The 20566-nt window shown below is 38.2% G+C and overlaps 1 protein-coding gene and 2 non-coding genes across 9 annotated transcripts in view; 2 read left to right on the top strand and 1 right to left on the bottom strand.

Annotated features, from left to right (window-relative positions):
- The window catches only part of LOC105473681 (protein phosphatase 2 regulatory subunit B'epsilon), a 175189-nt gene that overhangs the window by 89784 nt on the left and 64839 nt on the right, over positions 1 to 20566 (bottom strand). The window lies entirely within an intron of this gene.
- On the top strand, positions 18669 to 18771 carry LOC112425198 (U6 spliceosomal RNA). The gene has a single exon (XR_003016265.1). It is a non-coding gene; the product is annotated as a U6 spliceosomal RNA (small nuclear RNA).
- LOC112425201 (small Cajal body-specific RNA 20) lies at positions 20163 to 20304 on the top strand. Its single transcript, XR_003016268.2, has one exon. It is a non-coding gene; the product is annotated as a small Cajal body-specific RNA 20 (non-coding RNA).

Here is a 20566-nt window from a genome sequence, read left to right as displayed (position 1 = left end):
ACATTACTTGAGCTAATGAACAATATTTATAATATTCAATGAATATCTATAAATTATATTTATATTTCCATTCAAAAGATCTAAAATAAAATTTGTCTAAATTAACAATACTTCTTACCTGAAAATGTCCTAAGGTATTAATCACTTGGCCCTTTTACTTCTATTTCTCCAACTTTCACAAAAAATAACAGGACCAGCACACAACAAGAATAGTAAGTATGGCCTCTAATCCCACAGAACTTTCTCTTAAGGTGTACAAATCCTTATCCGTGTATTCTCTGTCCTTCACGTGCAACTCTCCATAAACTTCAACAAAATCACTGAGAATTTTACTTGCATAAGACATATGAGTCTATATTTACAGAAAACTAACAGTGTCTCATAGTTCTAAGGAGATGCTTAATACTGAAACACTATCATAAATAAAACATTACGAAGTAGATTGAGCCATGATAGACTGAAGCTAGGTATACTAAGAAATGTGGTAAAATGCCTAATTGCCTGCCCATGTAGTCTGTCCAAATCATTGCCATCAATTTTACCTCTACCTTTTTGGAGCACGTATTTCAAGAAACCTAAAAATAATCCTATTTTATTAGTAGAATTAAGCTTCCATTATAGGAATTGCTTTTGACACCAGTAAATCACAGATATAACCAACAATATTTCCTCAAAACGAGGAGACAACTATAAGCCTTTAAAATGAATCAAATAATAAACTTAGACTTCATGTCCTATGAACTGGAGCCAAATATAACATGTTGATTACACAGGATATTTCAATGCACATAAGCAAATAAGAAACTAACCCAGAACCAATCTGTTAACTAAAATAAGCATCAAACACTTGACCATTCCAATTACTTTATTATTGTAAAAAGAAGCGAGTTCAAAGATGTTTGTTGTTGATGATGGTGGTGATGGGATATTTCACTGCTAAGCATTTGTATTTTATAAAAGTGACTCCGGTGATTTCAATATGTGGCTACGGTTAAAAAGCACTGTTTTTAAAGTAAGCACTCTAAAATCCTTCTTTCACTCCCTCCTCCTTTGAAATTCTTTCTCTCCATTATTTAAAGCTAGCAGTGAAAACTTTTAGTTTCCAAGCTAAGGAAGGTCCCTGGAAACATTTACAACAGTGAAAGCGTTCTTTCTTGGCCTTGGCTATACTAGGTGAATGTGGAGTTCGTAGCTTTTAGAAATCTTGCCAATCTGTTAGGAAGCTTGAAAAACACTTTGCTGATTATTAGCACACATATTTTTTAAAGGTTCAAAACATGTGTCATAGAGTGACTAGCACAGATAGAAGAGTGTCAAAAGGATGAAAGGATGAGATCAAGGTGTGGGTACTGACTGAAATTTCCAGGTAAAAAGAACAGAAACAATAATAATCATGAACACTTACTACTATAAAGCACTGTACTAAGCTCCTGACATGCATTATCCCTTTTAATCCTCAGAATATCTTAGGTGTGGCCACTATTAATATCCCAGTTTTTCAAATGAGAAAACTGATGCCCAGAAAGGCTAAGTCATTTGTCCAACATCACACACTAGGAACGGCTGCAGCTAGTATCTGAACCCCAGTAGCTTACTGCTCCAGCAGTCTTACTGCAGGGGAGGGAAGGAACATCCCAATAACGATGATGATAATGGTGAAGATCATATTAAATAACAGCAACTAATCCCCATTAGAGCTGTAGATATACTTCCATTGTTACGACTAGTTATTTAAGAGAAGTTGCAATATAAAAGTAAAAAATAAAAAAAAAAATTGGTTAACTTTTCTATTAAATACAAATGTTCACGTTTTAAAACTTGAAACAGTATAAAATCAGCCTTAAGCTAGTGAGCAAGTATACACAGGTAAGTTTAAGTTTTAGATAATAACATATTAATTATTCTTCCCAAATTAGACAATCAACATGTATTTATTATTATTGTGTCATGAAGCTCTCCAGTTTCCCTTTCCCAAAAGCTAACAATATGCTCTCCAATTTATAAATAAAAACCAAAGGTCACCACTACTAGTACAGACTAGTATGGCTTCAAGCAGCAAAATTACATGATTCAGGGCTTTCATGTTATTTTGACACTATGATCTAATCAGAAGAAAAAGAAAATATGCTCACATGCACACATACACACATGCACACAGTGATAAATGACACAAAGTGATAAATGCACATAGTGATAAATGACACAGTGTTTCCAACACTGCATGTTATCCGTCATGCTTTATCTTCTAATGCCAAGGTGGTTACTGAAACTTGTCAACACAGGAAACAATATTTTAAAACTGATCAACTCCTAATTAGAGGTTTAATTATTTTCCTGCCACCAAACTCACCACAGGACAGATGCCACCAAAGGTTCTGACAAAGTCAATGTCTTTATTATTAATTCATTTCCTAAGGGCTTATTTCCAGGGCAGTGATGCCAGGAGGAAAAGAACCGAGGCCTTTTGAATATGAGGAACTCCTGGAGTTTGATGGACTTTACTAAAAAAGAGCTGCAAGAATTATACAGTATTCTACAGTATGCATGTCAGTGGTTCCCTCTTTTGAGGATGTTAGGTGCCAGTAAAATTACAAAAAAAAAAAAAAAAAGCATTTTTTCCATTTTTCTTCAGGTAAAGGCATTAAAAACATAGCCACCATTTATTTTCACTATAATTTCATAAAAATAAAGCTCCTTTATAATAACAAAAGAAGAGAAAGAACAATCATAGAATAAAAGACAATCCTTCCTTTAAAAAGGAGGGATGGTGCTAGGCACATTGGCTCCCACACAAAATTCCAGCACTTTGGGAGGCCAAGGTGGGAGGATCGTTTAAAAGCCAGGTGTTTGAGACTAGCCTAGGCAACGCAGCGCGATCCCGTCTCTACAAAATCAAAAAAAAAAAAAAAAATGCTGGGCTTGGTGGCATGTGTCTGTAGTCCCAGGTACTTGGGAGGCTGGGGTGGGAGGATCACTTGAGCCCAGGTTGCAGTGAGCCCTAAGTGTGCTACTGTACTCCACCCTAGACAATAGAGTGAGACTTTGTCTCAAAAAGATATAAATAAAAACAAAAAAGAGGGTGGGCAATCATCCCTCATACATAGACACACACACATACACATGCATGTGCACACATACACACATAGAGTTGTATATTCTCTCCCTTGACCTTCCTCTCTCTCCTTATTTTTCACCTTTCCCAGTACAGCCAACAACTTTTCCAAGGGCCTGTATTTGGGGATCTCTGAGCCATATTACTTCTTTGTTCCAACATTTTTCTAGAAACACAGAAAACAGAATTCTAGCTGTAATGACAGTACTGATTTCAACTGTATTTTTTTTTTTTTAGACGGAGTCTCACTCTGTTGCCCAGGCTGGAGTGCAGTGGCGCAATCTTGGCTCACTGCAAGCTCTGCCTCCTGGGTTCACGCCATTCTCCTGCCTCAGCCTCCTGAGTAGCTGGGACTACAGGCACCAGCCACCATGCCCAGGCAATTTTTTGTATTTTTGGTAGAGACGGAGTTTCACTGTGCTAACCAGGATGGTCTCGATCTCTTGACCTCGTGATCCGCCCGCCTTGGCCTCCCAAAGTGCTGGGATTACAGGTGTGAGCCACCTCTCCGGGCCTTCAACTGTATTTAGATCATCATAAAAGCTGAGAGGATAAATCACACGTTCTGCAATTGTGAAGGAACAGCAGCCATGTGAGTCCTTAAAACTCTTAACACAAAATTCCCATGAAACTGCACATACCTCCATTCAAGCACTTGCTACATTATACTGCAACTTTTTTTTTTAACTAGCACTATACCTTCCTTGCACGTTTTAATAAACTGTTCGTAGCGGGCGTTTTAGAATATAGTAGGTACATAATGTTAGTTGAGTAAGTAAATTCTACATATTGCATCTTATTTCCCCATGTTTTCATTTTTAAATTATAAGTTTATTCCTCTAGAAATAAGATTAGACTAAAGAATAAAGGAAAAGGCTTGATATAATGCATTTAATAAAATAAATTATTTCCTAGTATATTAATAATATCAAGTCATGAAATGCAAATTTTAAAACTAAGATGGTTTTATGGCCAGGCACGGTGGCTCATGCCTGTAATCCCAGCACTTTGAGAGGCCGATGTGGGCAGATCACCTGAAGTCGGGAGTTTGAGACCAGCCTGACCAACATGAAAAAACCCCATCTCTACTAAAAATACAAAATTAGCCGGGTGTGGTGGCGCATGCCTGTAATCTCATCTACTCAGGAGGCTGAGGCAGGAGAATCGCTTGAACCCGGGAGGCGAAGGTTGCAGTGAGCCAAGATGGCGCCATTGCACTCCAGCCTGGACAACAAGAGCAAAACTCCATCTCAGGAAAAAAAAAAAAAAAAAAACAAAAAAAACTAGACTTTTTTTTGTTTTTGTTTTTGTTTTTGAGTCAGAGTCTCTCCCTGTCAGCCAGGCTAGAGGCAATGGCACCATCTCTGCTCACTGCAACCTCTGCCTCCTGGGTTCAAGAGAGTCTCCTGCCTCAGTCTCCTGAGTAGCTGGGACTACAGGCGTGCGCCATCACACCCGGCTAATTTTTTGTATCTTTTAGTAGAGACGGGGTTTAACCATGTTGGCCAGGATGATCTCAAACTCCTGGCCTCGTGATCGCCCACCTCGGCCTCCCAAAGTGCTGGGATTACAGGCAAGATGGTTTTTAATGACCCAATATGTATGAATATAAGGAGTGAAACAAGCCAGCTTATCTGAAAGAACCTAACTAAAAAAAAAAAAAAATGCACAGTTCCTCAGTTCCCTGAACTATGTTCCCCTATTAATATCCAGTAAGGTAATGTCTCATTTTTTTTAACAACTTACTTAAAACTCGGAATTGACTTTTTAAAATAAACAGAATGGTTTATATTCAAGGATAAGAGAAAAATAGGGAAAAAAATTCAAAATGAAGATGAGTATACAACATTAAGTAGTATAATTTGGAAATGCCCTCTATAGCAAAATAACCTGAAAAATTTGTCATTTATCATTTATAAATGAAAAATGGGAAAGTCTAGTGCAAAGGGCATGGGCTCCTCTCTTCATTCACTCACTCTATCATTCACTGATTCACCAAATATTCATTGAACACCCACCAACAGCCAGGGACTACTGTGATAATATAACGAAGAGGAGACAAAAGTCCTGAGCTTTACATTCTAGCAGGAAGAGGCAAATAATAGAAACTAAAAATAATAAACATGGTATAATGTGTATAATAGGGGGAATAATAGTGTGCAGGGCAAGGGGGACTAGGCACACTGGGGTTGAAGGGTACAATGTTAAACAGAGTGTTCACCTGGAAGATGACATTTGAGCAAATACTTGAAGGAAGTGGGGTAGTCAGCCGAGGCTGTCTGGGGAAGAGGGTCCAAGGCGGGAAATGGCAAGTGCAAGGTACTCTGGCAGGAAGAAGGCGCATGCTGGTGAATCGGACGATCAGCAAAGAAGTGAATGTGGCTGGAGCTGGAGTGGAAAGTGGGGAAGAAAAGGACAGAAGAAAGGACAAGCGGCTGCAGAAGATCATCCTGGGTCTTGTGAGACACGGTGAAGACTTTGGCCTGGAATCTGGTTCTGAATTAGAATCACACTTTTCCTGTTTACTGACAATGGACAAGCCACTTACTTCTCTGAGCATTAGTTTCCTTGCATGTAAAATTAAGAAAATATACTTTGGCTGGGTTCGGTGGCTCACGCCTGTAATCCCAGCACTTTGGAAGGCCAAGGCGGGCAGATTACCTGAGGTCAGGAGTTCGAGACCAGCCTGGCCAACATGGTGAGACCCTATCTTTACTAAAAACATAAAAATTAGCCAGGCGTGGTGGCGTGTGCCTGTAGTCCCAACTACTTGGGAGGCTGAGGCAGGAGAATCACTCAAATCTGGGAGGCAAGGGTTGCAGTGAGCTGAAATTGTGCCACTGCACTCCATCCTGGGTGACAGAGACTCTGCCTCAAAAAAAAAAAAAGAAGAAAAAGAAAATGTACTTCACGGGGTTGAGTAAAGATTAAATGAAAAATCACTTCTAGGGTGGAAAGTGCTTTCCACAAAAAAGTCATCATTCATTTGACAAATATTTATCAAGTATCTATAAATACTGTATGGAATCGATTTCCTATTTCATAACTTATTAAAACTATCTTCTGTGCAGAAATACTTATATTTGCTTTTTCTGGCACATCTTCAAAATTATTTTTAAACAATTTTTTAAATGTATTCTGAAGTGTTTCTAGAAACATTAAATTTTTGACCGGGCATGGTGGCTCACGCCTATAATCCCAGCACTTTGGAAGGCTGAGGCAGAAGGATCGCTTGAGTCAAAGAGTTCGAGACCAACCTGGGCAACATGGTAAAACTCCATCTCTACCAAAAAAACAAACAAAAAAACAAAAAAACAACTAACAAAAGATTAGCCAGGCCTGCAGTCTCAGCTACTTAGGAGGCTGAGGTTGGAGGATGGCTTGAGCCCAGGAGGCAGAAGTTGCAGTGAGCCATGATCACACCACTGCACTACAGCCTAGGTGACACAATAAGACCCCGTTTCAAAAAAAAATTTTTTTAAAGAAACATTAATTTTTTGTTAAAATTTTATTCTAGTAATATCAAACTTGAATTAAACAAAGGCCGTCTATTTAGAACTCTGAAATAACCATAACTTGTCTTCTCTTCTGCACTTGTCTTTTAAGACAAGGAGCAAATCATAAAAGCATAATTTGATAAAAAGGAATTATGGAACAAACTTCCAGGATGTGCCTGAGAGTCAGCATCACTGAAGCCCAATTTTCAGTCAGGTTCAGAAGTACGAGAAACAAAAATCTTCAGGAAAAAAGATTATTTTCTATTTATGCCATGCTTATAAGGTAAGGAAATAAGTTAATGGAACTAAAGATTTTCAGCAAGCACATAACATTCAATTGACCTCCCCTCTTCCAAACCCAGCCAAAAAAAATGGCAATAAAAGAAGACACTATTTTCAAGCATTTCAAGGATAAAATGGCCTATCTACTTTCCATTTGTTTTGAAGATTAACGTCAACGCCAATTATTTCAGAATAAAATGAACCTGCAGCTATTTTAACAGTCCACTTATCTGTTAATTCATAATTTATAGTTGATCAAAGTCACCATGAAACTTAAAAAAAAAGTTTTAAAAATTAAAAACAAAAAACAAAAAACAAAAAACAACAACAGCAAGAGTTAATCCAATGTTGCAATGCCAGCTTAGAGATGCTATTTTTGAACCTCTGTTGGGAGTTTTAAAGTATGAGAGCTTAAGCTCCTGAGATTGACACAGGACTGAGTACAGTGGAATAGCTTCTAATCCCAAGAGTAATGCAGAGTGTACATTTATAATTAAAGTCATAATCTCGGCAGTAAAATCCAGGGATGGCATGGAGTACACAGGCATGTAGTACACAGTCCCTAATTGTGAAGCTCTCCCATGTTTCATACAAAGGACACTACTTAATTATTATAGTTAAATACAAATGTAAGCCCACATAAAAGAGTTGAGGAAAACCAAAATTCAAATCTGAAATACCATGCCAAGAGACATGAAACCCATTTCAAAGCTTCATTTCCTAGTGTGTATAAAAGCAAAATTATTCAAGCATAAAACAATAAAGACGGAGAAACTTCCAAGTGTGTACTTATGTATGTATGTGTGTATACGGTTATGTACAGTTTTGAGTATATGACTCCAAAATAAAAACTTGGAGAATAGTAATGCAGAGAGTTTAAAAAAGACAGCAAACATGTCTGGGCAGCTTAACACTTTCGGAACAGAAAAGTATTTAAAAAGACTATTGGCCGGGTGCGATGGCTCACGCCTGTAATCCCAGCACTTTGAGAGGCCGAGGCGGGCGGATCACGAGGTTAGGAGATTGAGACCAACTTGGCTAACACAGTGAAGCCCCTTCTCTACTAAAACCACAAAAAATTAGCCGGGCGTGGTGGTGGGCGCCTGTAGTCCCAGCTACTCGAGAAGCTGAGGCAGGAAAATGGCGTGAACCGGGAGGTGGAGTTTGCAGTGAGCCGAGATCGGGCCACTGCACTCCAGCCTGGGCAACAGAGCGAGACTCCATCTCAACAAAAAGAAAAAACACTATTTACAACATGTTCCTTCTATGCTGCTGGTTTCCTGGCCACAAAACATCCATCTCCAAGGGTAAGACAGTCACTGAAACCTAAAGATATGCATGCCTACAGTGCAATTCTAAGCACAGTCTTTTTCTCAATCTTGATATAATTCAGCATTCTATGTCTAATATTGCAACCCAGAGTTTAGCTAAACGTGCCACGGGGTAGTACAAACATTTTCTCTTCAGATTATACTGAAAATTACTTTCCCTTTCAGAAACATATTATATAACTCTATCTTCCACTCAAGGAGCCAGATCACATATGAGAAATAAGAGTTGGCCTTAATAAGTATAATAAAGTTAAAACTAAGCTCGGCAACTAGGTCCACTATCTCAAAAGTCTGTCAGTTATAATTCTGGAAAAACATCACAGAAATGTTTAAGATGTCAAATGAATTCAATTTCTTTCAGCATAATTGGGAACTTGAAAGAAAAATGTAAGCCCATTCTGCATTCTTCCAGATGATTGAGGTTGTCCTTAGGGTCACACACACCCGGACTTTGAAATCGAGGGACCTGGGTTCCAATCAGGCTCCAGCTGGGCAATTTTGGGCAGTATAGTGTGACAGCTAAGACGATGGGCTACAGAGTTAGACTGCCTGGAGTCCAAGGTCAGCTTTGCCATTTCCTAGCTGGGAAAGCTTAGGTGAGTCTCTGGCCCTTAGTCTCCTCATCTATAAATGAGGGGATAATAACAGCATCTACCCCACAGACTTTACTTAAGCATTAAGTGAGTACATAAAAATAAAAACACATAGAAGAGTATCTGGGACACATTTGGTGGTCAGTAAACTTTAGCTGCTCAATTAATGTTGTTGTTAAAAAGCACCACTGGAGCTTTAGTATCTTTTACAAAATGAGCCTAGAAACAGTAGCTCTGTCACAGTGATAGCTCAAGTGTTTGAGACATAGAATGTTTATTGAATATTTTCCATATTCTAGGCATTGTGTAAAACACAATGCCAGGTTTTTGTGGTTTTTTTTTTAAAATGAACAATATAAATTGTTGATACATATAGATCTCCCCTCCCTTTTTGGTATGTCTGGTTGTGTAAAGCATATTTGAAGAAAATAATATTGAGCTTGACCTACTAATACCCAGTGAAATAACTTCAAATAAAGTTGTAACTTGATTAGAGGAAAGGTAAGATGCTGACTCAATAGGTGAAATGAGTCAGCTGTCAGTACATGCATCGTCAACATGTCAAAATACTGAAGGGTGAAGAGAGTTAACATTTGGATGGAAGAATGAATGACAAACAGAGCATTTGGGACAGAGAAGCAAGAATTTATGAAGACTGCAACAATCTGGATGAGCACTGCCAAAATAAGGACACACTTGGGTCTCACACATCAAGGCTTCCTCTTATATAATCAGGTTTATGCTAAGTGTGCAAAGGAAATAAGCAAGCAATGTTTGACAGCTTTGTCCTTGGAGTCAACATTTTAAATTAGTATCATACTCACAAATATTAATACTTATACATACGGCCGGGCGCGGTGGCTCAAGCCTGTAATCCCAGCACTTTGGGAGGCCGAGACGGGTGGATCACGAGGTCAGGAGATCGAGACTATCCTGGCTAACACGGTGAAACCCTGTCTCTACTAAAAAATACAAAAAAACTAGCCGGGCGAGGTGGCGGGCGCCTGTAGTCCCAGCTACTCGGGAGGCTGAGGCAGGAGAATGGCGTGAACCCGGGAGGCGGAGCTTGCAGTGAGCTGAGATCCGGCCACTGCACTCCAGCCTGGGCGACAGAGCGAGACTCCGTCTCAAAAAAAAAAAAAAAAAAAACTTATACATACTAAAAGTAATAATAGTAACTTAACACTTAGAGTTCTTTACAACATATTCAAAATAAACAGTATTAACCCCCACTAAAATAACATAAAATACTAAACCACTTCAAAGTATTTATAAACCTTTCTTTTCCCCACACACTCTGTTATTTAGAGATCTAAGGTCTTAACTAAAATTTTGCAAACTTTTAATTGCCTCCTAGAAGGGTTCAGACTAAGTCTGGAAGGGATATGATAGGTGATTTCAACCTTCCCACAACACGAATTTGTTTAGAATCTACCATGTTTAACCCAATCATTCATTCACTCATTCCACAAATATTTACAGAAGACTTTTTACATTCCATGCACTAGTCTAGGCTATAAATAAACATTATTAAGCAAAACCAAACTTCATGTTCTTAGCCTTCATGAAGCTTACAGACCAAATGGAGAGAAACCCTAATTAAATGACCATATAGATAAATGTAAAAGTTAAAACATTTTACATTACAAAAAAAGGTACAAGAAGATATTATAAGAGCATATATTGTAAAGAATGAAAACAAATGGATCTACTCTCAAAAAAAGCACAGTCCAGGTGGAAGCAAGATTTGCACATATTAATAACAGCAAAAAATACAATTAAAGTATCTAAATCTCATGGACCAAGTTGAGAGACAGAAAAGAATAAAGCACCTGGCAAGGAAATGGACCTCCAGCTTAGGTCCTTCATTATGTCCTCTCATTAAAATCTTACAAAAATCCTGCCTAATACATGTTAATATTCCCATTTTACCTATAAGAGAACCGAGGCTGGATTATATTCAGTTTTATTATTCTGGGTCAATGGCTAACGTGTAGAAACAACTTCACTACAAAGAACCAGAAGGAATAATTTTACACCAAAATGAAATACTTCCGCTCCACTTATTTGGACAGACAAATGTGGCAGTAGGATTATAAAGCATAAACAATGATTTTTGTCCTCTTCATCTCCTACCTCCCCACCACCCCTACTTTTTTTGAGACAAGGTCTCACTCTGTCACCCACGCCAGAGTGCAGTGGCACAGTCACAGCACACTGTAGCCTCAACCTCACTGGCTGAAGCAATCCTCCCACTTCAGCCTCCCAAGTGGCTGGGACTACAGGCATGCACCACCACACCTAACTAATTTTTGTAGTTTTTGTAAACATAGTGTTTCACTATGTTACCCACAGTGGTCTTGAACTGCTGGGCTCAAGGGATCCTGCCGCCTGGACCTCCCAAAGTGCTGGGATTACAAGCGTGAGCCCCTGCGTCCGACCTCCTACCTCCCTACTTATAGCCCACTTCCAACTCCCAAGGCACACAATCACACTCTGCACTCACAACTTTTCCATACTTTAAAAAAAAAAAAAAAAAAAATCTGACTTGCCCTCTGATAATGTGGTGGTTGATTATCCTGTCTGCTAAAGGGTTAAGGGATTATCTCTAGGAAGAACATATTTATATTATTAAAAAACATTTCATAGTAACAATAACAAAATGGCTTCATCCAATTGCATAATTTTAATAGGAATTTCCAGCATAAAACAAGCAAATTATCTGAAGACTCTACTGACATCTAATCTACTTTCACAGGATCATAAAGCAAGCCTTTATCAACAGATTTAAAAAAAAAAAAAAAAAAAAGTGGCTGAGCACAATGGCTCACACCTATAATCCCAGCACTTTGGGAGGCTGAGGTGGGAAGATCAACACAGAAAGACCCCCGTCTCTACAAAAAAAAAAAAAAAAAAAATTAAAGCATCCTAATAAAAAGAGAAAATGTCTAATTCTGAAATTTTGACAATTCACATCGCTTGCTTGTACCATTAATGCACCCTGATATTACAAAAGTGACCAAGCAATAGCTTCTGAGCCATTTCTTACACCACCCTGAAGTCCAAAGACAAGCATAGCATGCAGATGACAACACTTCTTTGAAAAAAACCAAGTGGGGCAAGTTCAAGAGAGACCACTCTGAATGACATTCATCTAGATTCCAGAAACTCTCATATTACATAAATCTGCAAAAACACGCACCAGGCTCTCTTTGGGAATGGAGAGTACACATAAAAATGTGTATGTTTCAAATTTCTGATAAAACCAGATGTCTTATGTCTAGATTGTTCATAGACCCAGATGGGCCAGAAGAACCTCATTCATACAACTCTCACAATTTTTCAGAATCTATCCTCTATTGAAAATACCATGATCTCCTACAGACAGTATACTCTTTTAGGATCTTGACTATAAACAATGTCAAAATATACTTGTTAATTAATGAATGAATAATCCAAAATAAACAAGAGTCACTGAAGACAGGTCAAGTATTAGAAAAAGATAACACATTCTAAAGAGCCATTTCCTGTTTCACAATAAATAGTTCTTTCTGAAAATCTTGAATGAGTCATCTTTTCCCAGTCATATCATGTATACATAATAGTAAAGACTTAGTAAGCACTTACTTTGTGGCAGCCACTGTTCTAAGGAGTTTACATGTATTAACTCCTTTAACCTTCTCTACAACGCTGTGAGGTAGGTATTACCAACCTTATTTTTACATATAAAAAATTGACCCAAAGATATTTAGTAACTTGCCCACCATCACACAGCTGGAAAGCAGGCCCTGCTGAGCTTCAGACCTTCACAACCTGGTACCTGTACACTATCCCACCTCTGCTAAAGACTAATGAGAGCTGGCTTCTCACTACTGATCATTTTTGTTTTCATCTAACACCTACAACACACACTGGAGGACCATCTGGAAGGGTTAATCTTCCTAACAGACTCCTTAACATAGATTGAGGCAGACAAGCATTCTGTCATCTATCTCCTCTTTGCACCAAGCAAAATGCAACTACCAAGGGTTAGAAAGATTCTCCAGTTGGCCTGTTATTTCTGTTAATATTTAAAAGCCCTCTCAGGCTGGGCACAGTGGCTCGTGCCTGTCATCCCAGCATTGTGGGAGGCCAAGGAAGGTGGATCACCTGAGGTCAGATGTTCGAGACCAACCTGGCCAACATGGTGAAACCCCATCTCTACTAAAACTACAAAAATCAGTCAGGCATGGTGACGGGCACCTGTAATCCCAGCTACTCGGGAGGCTGAGGCAGGAGAATTGGTTGAATCCAGGAGGCGGACGTTGCAGTGAGCTGAGATCACACCATTGCACTCCAGCCTGGGCGACAAGAGTGAATCTCCGTCTCAAAAAATAAAATAAAATAAAATAAAGAACCCCTTCACATTAGTGTTAAGTCTCTCAAAAGATGATTCGAAGCCTTCTGTAACCTTCCAGCCTTCTCCTTTGCACTAAAGCTGGCTTACTTTAAGACTTCAACCTTCTTTGTTTGGATTTCATTTACTGTTCAGGAAAATGTAATGACACAGAGGTTTGGTCGTTTCATTTTGTTCTGAACACCTGACATTTGTTGAACTCGCATACGATTTGGAGTCTAACTGAGAGTTCAAACCTGTATTATCACCAGCACAGCCTAAGGTCAAGAAGAAAGTCAGTTAGGTTGAACTGCTTTCAGCTAGTGATGGGACCAAAAAGAAGCATGAATAAAACAAGGAATAAACAAAGGAAAGGTAGAAGATATTTTAGGCAAGAACAGCATGGAGGTGAGAGTGAGCACATTACGGAAGAAATTATAAGAGACGCATGTCTAGGGCATAGAAGACAGGTGACTAGAAAGAGTGGGAAACGAGAGGGAGGAATGAGGACATACCTGGCCAGCAAGGACTTTACAAACTGCAGGGTAACCTGGGTTTCATGTGGCTGACCACACAGAAATGTTGGACAGGAGCAAACATAATGAGAAGGGTTTGGGGGGGGGGGTTGATGGGAGGCAATCAAATTAGCCAAAAACAATGTCATCGAACCAAGCATGAAGAGTTGTGAGGGCTTATACGAAGCTGATGGCCGTGGAAGAACAGAAAAAAAAGAAGACTGAGATACCAAAAGGTAAGAAACAAAGGGATTTTTAAAATTACATTAGATATAACAGAAAAGAAAGACAGTCAAAGATTACTAATGTTTCCAGATTGGGAGAATGATGATACTGTCGGTAAAAATGAAATAATCAGACAGAGAAGTTAGTCAAGGAAGTTCATGAACTGTAGTGGCAACAATGGAATGTGAGGTAACTCCAAAGGAGAAAAAGACTGGAAATAGAACTGGAAACAAGGGGCTAAATTAAACGGTAGAGATTCCAGAGTTTTCCCATAAAGGTGTAAGTTGAAATCAAAGGAACAGATAGCTCAATGACTGAGTAAGTGGAAAACTAAGAATAGAAGATTAAAAATGGAACCATGGGGCAGCTAGAGACAAGATAAACTCAACAATGAGGCAGAAAACTCAGCATAGAAAGAGACAGAGAACCAAGATGAAGTGCCCGCAAAAACGAAGTAAAGCTCTGAGACATTTTCCAGTGCTAACAGTGTACTAAAGATATACAAGAGTAAAACCTTCTGTAATTTTAAAGAAATGCCTCTAAATGCTAATGAAACAACCAAAACAGCTCTCTAGGAAGTCTGAGAAATGTCTGATGCAATCAGACTCAAGAGGCTGGGACAGGGCTAATTGTAATTTGGTTTTGGTGTGGATTTTATTAAATGAAAAAGAGTAACAGGAAAGGGGGATGAGATGGAGACAGAAAATCAAGTCTGTTAAAGTTTTTAGAAACTTGGGAGTTTTAAACCACATGCATTTGACTTTAACATTAAATTCTAATTAGTGATTTCGGAAAAAGTGCAATAGAAAAGCCAAGGTGAAAAGAAAATAGTGAAAGGTAAAGAGAAGGAACCTGGATTTAATTCCAGATTCAGTAAAGAATCATGATAGTATTAAAGTTGGAGTACGCATATGGTTTATATTATTAAAACCTGAGGGAGAAATATGAATATGCTTTGTATTGTTAAAAAGATCACTCTGGTCACTATGAGTTGAATGAATGGAAAAGAGGCAAGATAAGAAACAGGGACACCAGTTAGGAGACTACAGCTACACAGGAGGCAACTGTTACAGAATCATGATAAGGACTGGAGACAAAATGGACAAATTAGAGATAATTTACTGTAGAAAGAATTGGTAGAAATCAATTGTGCTTGCTGATAGAAACTACTCTGGGGGGAGAGTACACAGGTGAAAAGTGACTAAGACAGAGAGGGGTCAAAGGTGACTCTTGGCACTTGCCCCACTTCTCCACGTTCAGTGGGTGGGAGCCGGGTTGTCTGGTTTGAGCACCTGGGTGAACAGCGGAGTCAGCAGGTAAAAGAGGGAAGAAATAGTTTGGTAGGGGAAATCAAGTGTTTCACTGACAATGTGTTACATTAGAGATGTTTATAAGACATATACATGGAGATGTATTGTATATACAAGACCAAAGTCTGAAAAGGGTGAGGTGGGGATAGAAATGTGGGCACCTCAGCTGGGCGTGGTGGCATGCTCCTGTTACTTGGGAGACTGAGATGGGAGGATGGCTTTAACCCAGGGAGGTTGAGGCTGCAGTGAACCACAACTGCACCACTGCACTCCAGCCTGGGCAAGACAGTGAGACCCCATCTCAAAAAAAAAATAAAATAAAATAAGAAAAGCAAAAGGAATGTCATATTTGGGAGGAAAAAAAGTAAGAAAAGAAATGGGGGCACCAACCATATATAAATGGTAATATATAAGTGGCCTTAAAGCCAATAGGACAGATGAACTCACCTATGGCAAGGGTGCAAAAAGTGAAGCAGAAGGAGCTCTGAACAAACCCAACACTTACAAGTTGAGTAGAGGAGGAAGAGCCAGCTAAAAGAATGAGAAGAAACAGCCAGAGGCAAAAGGAAAACCTGAGCAGGGTCACAGAAGCCAAAGAAGAGCATGTTTCCACAAGGAAAATTTCCACAAAATTGGACAAGTGTCCAATGTTGCTGAGAGACATGAGACATGGAGGTGGCCCTGACAACAGTAATATAAGTGAATGATCAACAGTAATTTAAGCGATGATCAAGGCAGATCAACCCACACCTCACCCTCCCTGCCCTATCAACATAGCTTATCACTTCTTTGCTTCTTTTTCTTGGGTCTTTCAGCATCTATTCCTGCCTTCGACAACTCTTTCTCAAATTCAAACTTCCCTAGAGAAAGGTTCTGCTGGAACACCATTTCACTCTCATCTCTGTTGGGTAGAAGCTCTGGGCCACATTATGCCTTGCCTATAGATTGGATGGTCTTGGATCACGGAGCCACCCAATCCGGTCACGTGAAACCAGAACACACGTACCACATGACACCCAGTAGAAGGGGGTGTTCTGGATATAAAGGGGCAGTCTAAGTCCTGGCCTGTTTCCAACACACTTTACAAATACTTAAATCAAAGACCAATGAACAATTTTAGTGAGGAAAGTCTAAGGAATCTTATAAATTCTAGGCAGTTTACTTTTTCTTAACTTGGGATGGGTATCCATATATTTTTATCAATATATGACTGTTTTTTATATCTTACAATTAGTTTACAAAAATTATTTATAATCTCTCATTTAGATAATACATCGAAGACTGACAATTTTTAGAGGAAAAACTACAAAGGTAAATAAAAACTGTTTATAGGGATGAAGTCACAACATTTAACACAATGATTTAAAGAAAAAAGCTGCCTAGAAGTGGCTTTTAAAACTTTTATGATAAAATGTTTTAAAAATGTAAGAAAAGATAGTTTTTTTTAATAGCATGCATTCATTCCCTATTAAAAAGAAGGAAAAAGTTTCCATCCAAAAATATTCAGGCCCTATAATTTTAACCCACAGGAAAGCCAAGCTAAAATGAAAAAACATTCAAAGGGAAGTTTACAGTGGAAACTCTGACAAATGCTTAACTACAGTGTCATGAACAGCACTGCTATTGAATGCATGTCTATATATTCAAACTTGAATACACACATTCTTCATTTCAATTAATGGCCATAAAAATAGAGGATTATGATACTCAAATCTTGTATATGTCATTGATAAACCTAAACAACAACAAAAAAAGTAAAAGCATTAACACAAGCTGGAGTCAGAATATTCCACAAACGATGCCCTCACATTTGAAAGTAGGAAGAATGCTAACTTAAACCTGTATAATGCTCAAGGTTTTCAAGCATTCTCAAAATGTATTATTTCTTCTTTTTTCCCCCCCTTTTGCTTTTTGTTGTTGTTGTTGTTGTTGTTGTTGTTGTTGTTGTTCTCGTGGAAGGCACAACACTGGATCAAAATGAGTTATTTCATGTAATGACCCTACCAACCCAGTGAGCTAGACTGGCTAGGTTTGATACTTACTTTGCAACTGAAAAACCCAAATTCACCAAAGATAAAGGATTTGCTCAAAATTACATATATTTCAGTAACAGAGACCATATTCAAGTACATATCCTATAGGCTACAAAAAGACCACTCCTCCTTCCACTAAAGTTTATATTATTAACAACATATCCTTTAATAAGGAGACTTCAAATCCCTGCTGAATCAGTTCAAATATCACATACCATACTCTGACTTCTAAATCAGACTCTACTATCCACCCAAGTAATAGTTATATTAATCAATCAATGGTTAGCAGTTCTTAGGCACTCAATGCCCTACTATGTAGGCATATTACCAGCACACAGAACTCATACTACTGGTGGTCACTGTTCTTCTATCCTTAGAATTTTAAGAGCCTTTAGATCCATTAACAATTAGTAATCATAAAATAATCTATAAATTACTTATTCATGACATTCACAAATAAGATCATATATTTAACACAAACTTAACTGAATAAGAAGTTGCTTTATTATACCTGACTAGTGTCCACTAACAGCTGAAAACTAAGAACAAGATGAATCACTTAGACTGTAAAGTAGTACAGTCTGTTTTATGACTTTACTACACACGAAATATGAATCCAATACATCTCCATTTCTAAACGGTGATTTACAAGGACCAAATCTCCACACCTCCCATTCAATTCATGGGCTGTTCTCGGGAGTATGCTTATAAAGGCCACAATACCTACTAAATATTTGGATTACAACCATGGAGTATCCGCATCTGCACCATTTCATAAAAAAGAAACCCATTATCATTAAAAAATCAAGACAGCATATAATACTACTACTACACCTACTACACATCTGCCTCAGCCAAACACAATAGACCATCTAAAAGCAAATGTGCAAAATGGTAATATTAAATAATATAAATAACCACCATTTATTGAGTACTCAATACATTCCAGGAACTGCCAACCTGCTTTAATGATAACAACAACAAAAATTGCAGCTAACATTTACTGAGCCTTGATAATGAGCCAGGCAATGTTCTATGTGGTTTACAGAAATTATTTCACAACATCACACATTACAAATGGAGAATCCAAGATACATAGAGACTAAGTATTTCACCCAAGGTCATATTGGCAATTAAAAGAGGGGAGGGAAGGAGAGAAAAAAAGCAGTAAGGGAGAAAGGAGATGGGAAGGAGAGGGGAAGAGGAAATAAGAAAAAAAGGGAAAAATAAATTAGATCCATTACCTATAAAACTTAATTGCCAAATAAATGCAAATATTAATTTTAAGAAAGGTTCTTAAACCTTTTCAAAGAAAAGTGTAAGGCAGCCATAACGTTAAGGGTCTCTTATCTATACAATACAGAATCCTACTGAAAAAGCTCTTAATAAAAACATACACTGAAGCAGCACATATACTAAAATTGGAATGATACAGAGAGGATTAGCATGGCCCCTTTTAAGAGAAAAAAATTTAAATATATATATATATAAAATATTTAAATGTATACTGAAACTACAAATCCAAAAATCCATGAAAGAAACAATGAAATCCAACTGACATTGCTCTTACGCAAAACATGGACAAACAATTCAGCTTGGAGATCCTTCAAATATTCACTTGAGGTTGCTTTCCCACTTCAAATGGGGAAATAAAAATGACACAGCTTAGCCTCAGTTAATACTTGGTTACCTGCTGAAACTACATATAAGGGAAACCAAAGAAGGGCAAATTGAATAAAGGTTTTTATGATGTGGATATCTATCCTGTAGAACTGAAAACAGACTATTTTCAAATGACTTGGGACACATCGAATGACAACTTGTGGTCCTCTACAACCTAACATCTGGCCTCTTTTTGAGAATGATGAAACTGAAACCCAGAGGTCTCATTGAAACTTTTAGTTTCACAATTATTGAGGATCTCAAAGAACTTTTTAAAAATATGGATTATATCTACCAACATTTACCACTTTAAAATTAAAAATGGGAAAAATTTTAATATGTATTAATTCATTTCAATACAATTGTAAATTTTTTTAAAACTATATTTTCCTCAAAAAAATGAGTGAGAAAAGTGGCACCAGGTTACACTTTTATACATCTCTTTAATGTCTGGCTTAATATAAAGCAACTGGATTCCCAAAACCCACTTTTGCTTCAATTTCTTGCAACGGTACAGGTAATGTAGATTCTGGAAAACACAGTATATTCATGAGAGAGGGAAAAACATATCATGTCTTAGTATTACTATAAAATTAGTTTTGACCTCACAGACCCCTGAAAATGTCTCAGGAACCTCTGGGGATCCCCAAAGCATGCTTTGAGAACCACTGATCTAGGATATGAAGTACATACTGAGAAACCATGAGAACCTGGCTCCAATGCTGACTTACCCTGAGAGGAGATTAAGTCACTTAACTTCTCTAGATGCCAATCTCCTTCCCAATAAAGAAAAAATTGGCCAGGTACAGTGGCTCATACCTGTAATCTCAGCATTTTGGGAGCCTGAGGCGGGCAGATCACTTGAGGCCAGGAGTTCAAAAGCAGCCTGGCCAATATGGAGAAACCCCATCTTGTACTAAAAATACAAAAACAAAATTAGCCAGGTATGGTGGTCCACACCTGTAGTCCCAGCTACTTGAGAGTCTGAGGCATGAGAAATGCTTGAATCCAGGAGAAGGAGGTTGTAGTGAGCTGAGATCATGCCACTGTACTAAACCATGGGTGACAGAGTGAGACTGTTTCAAAAAAAAAAGAAAGAAAAAAATCATTAAGAACAATACCTATCTCCAGTCTGTTATTTCCAGGTTTCACAATAAAGATGAAAACACACAGAGATACACTCCGAGGTCTTTGGAAGATTAACTTCTATATAAAGCCAACTTCCAGGGCCTCTCTCCCATGGTGCTGTGGGTGGGAGAGGGAGGGTGCTTTTCTCCTCAGTGAAGACTGGAGGCCGACATCAGCCCTCAAGGATCATCCTCAGAACTGCCATGAGCTGGGCAGCCTTGTTTTCCTACCTCACACATTTATAGTAAAAATAAATAAATAAATAAAGCCAACTTCTCAGGTACCATTCAGGTGAAAGCTTCACCTGCCTGTCCCCAAACATTCTAGTTCCGTTCACTTGGCCCTTGCTAAACGAACTGATTTGTTTGTCCACACTTAGAATAGACACTGAACAAAACATAACTTAACTCTTCAGGGTTAAGAAGTGGCTGCCTGTTTAATTCAGTCTATATAGCACCTAACACCATACTGACAACAAACTAAAATTCTTTTCAACAAATCTT

Source organism: Macaca nemestrina, chromosome 7 (assembly GCF_043159975.1).
Source record: "Macaca nemestrina isolate mMacNem1 chromosome 7, mMacNem.hap1, whole genome shotgun sequence".
Taxonomy (NCBI): Eukaryota; Metazoa; Chordata; class Mammalia; order Primates; family Cercopithecidae; genus Macaca; species Macaca nemestrina.
This window is presented reverse-complemented; position numbering and strand designations above follow the sequence as displayed.